The sequence below is a fragment of the Athene cunicularia genome (genome assembly GCF_003259725.1).
Source record: "Athene cunicularia isolate RWA chromosome 19 unlocalized genomic scaffold, athCun1 chr19_part1, whole genome shotgun sequence".
Taxonomy (NCBI): Eukaryota; Metazoa; Chordata; class Aves; order Strigiformes; family Strigidae; genus Athene; species Athene cunicularia.
Window position 1 is genome coordinate 3,899,179 of NW_020799124.1, and position 2,383 is coordinate 3,901,561.

Consider the following 2,383-nt stretch of genomic DNA (forward strand, 5'->3'; position numbering starts at 1 on the left):
TTATATACACTACAACCGTGAAGATCCACATTAGGTTGGGCTTTGAACTTAAGGCTTGCAAGTTTCCTTCCTTATGTCACCAGATCTGTATAACTGCTTGTAAAATGACTAATATTTCCAATCAGGATATGAGGCATGTGCACAAAGCTCCCCTCAGAGGCACCTGCCTGTTGCATTACCAGATTTTATATTGAATAAGGGGTCATCATAAGACCCCTGTCTCACCAAAGGAAACAAATACAACAGTACCTTTACTTCATTTTACACTCAAGCTAAAATTAAAGAGGACACTAGTAATATTCAAGCAAACTGAAAGACAAATCTAACAACCCTTACACATATAGATTAGCTCTACTGCTTGAATGCAATACCATTCCTGGCAAGGGTTTACAGATTGGATTTCTATTTTATGAATTCATGATATGTTTATTTTCAAAAGATGTATGCCTCCAAGACACAGTGAAACCTTCGAAGGATTGTGGAAGGTTCGTTCTTAAATTTTTACTGTGAATTGCAGGTAGAACATCCATTGAGACTGGAGTCCGGCTGCACTGGGCACGGCAGAGTTTGAGACTTCAGACTAGACAGAAAAGGGGGACAAAGAGAAAAGCAACAGAAAGCAGTAAGAGGGTAAGGGATTTGCCTAGGGACAATGCCCCTTCAGAATAAAATTTTCTGCTGCTGGGAAGCACCTCACCACCCAGCATCCTCCTGACCAGCTGCAGCAGCAGAAGGGGCAGGTTAGCCAGGCGAACATTGCTCCTACCCATCCTGGTACTCCAGGGAGAAGCTGTCAGAGGACGATTTTCTTTGCATGTAGCTCAGGCCAGACACCACCACTGGGCTCTAATTTTGGCTGGCAAGCCAGGTTTTATCATCATAAAATTAATGACAACCACCACTAGCTACAAGTAATCCCCTTCCCTCAGCTGTTCTCCAAAAATATTATACTCACTTTTCAGTCTGGATGAATTATTTACATCCCGTCACTGCTGTTGCCGTTTTCCTTGCCTTTTTGCCCTGTGTCACCATCCCTTTCATCCACATGCAGGCTTTGGAGACCTGCTGGCTGCTGTACAGCATTAGTAATAACCATCACTGCGAAACCCCTGCTGTTGACACTTTGAAATCAGACCATTAGCGGCAGTCGGAGAAGTGCTGCCTGCAGCCCAGGGATCCGCCGTGGGAGCAGCCTCCCGGGAGCCTGATTTCATCACAACCTGTCTGAACGCAACCGCCAGCGTCTGCCAAATTTCACATCTAAAAGGATCAGGAGAGAAGGAAAGAGGCAGGCAGGGAGCAGGGAGAAAGCAACCGAACCAGGATTAAACCTCGTGTTATTTCCAGGGAGAAGACGACAAATAAACTGTGCATTTCTTCAGCAAGTGCTGCTGGAGTTCCCACAAATGCTTCTCGTCCGGGCTCACCTCTGACAGACACACGCTGATCTCCCTTGCTGGCGAGGCTGTTAAAACACTCACCGCCACATGCAGCAGCAAGGGCAGGAGATGTGAGGCTTGCGCTGGCCCCAGAACACCCGGGAGAGCTATTGCCACCTCCAGAGTTGTTTTACTTTTGCTGCTCTGATGTGGGGGAAGGCCGAGTGGAGGGAAGGGAGAGGGGAGTTTCCTTCAGCACCTTCATTTGCAGAGCTGAGGTGCTGCAAAGGGGTGGGAAGGACCCCGGTAGCTGCTCTCCCTGCTGTGGATTTGGGTTTGATTTTTCCCTCTGCAGCAGCACTGTGCCGCGAACCGCACAGCTCTGCTGTACTACCTCAGACCAGCCAGTACCTTCTGGTGCGGCCATATTCCCTCGGGCAAGCCCCAATACCAAGAAATCCAAGGGACAGAGGGGAGGAAACCTGTGCTGGGCAGGGTTACTCACGCAGAGCAATGGCGCTGGGCCCCCGGCCAAGCAGGCAGGCCCAGGCTTGCCGCCACCATGGCTGCCCTGGAGACCTCGCTGAGGGCGGGCACGGAGGGGAGCGGAGGGGAAAGGGAAGGTGGAAGGCAGCGGTGAGATGGAGGGGAAGGTGCTGAGGGGAGGAGAGGTGAAGGGGGAAGGTGAGGTGGAACGGAAGGTGCTGAGGGGAAAGCACTGAGGGGAGGAGACGTGGAGGGAAAAACCTGAGGGGAAATGGAGGGGGGAAGGCCTGCAGGGAAGAACTGAGGGGACATGGAGGGGGAAGGCACTGAGGGGGAGAGCTGAGGGGAGGGAAGATGGAGCAGGGATCGTGGACAAGGAAGGAGCCTGGGTCAGGGCTGCTGACCTCCCTTCCCCTGCTCCCCGCCAGGCTCGAGGGCGGCCGAGGGAGGCCATGCCAGGCCCGCTGCAGGGCCCCGCAGGCAGGAGAGCGGCGCGGGCCGGCGGCGGGGGGCGAGGA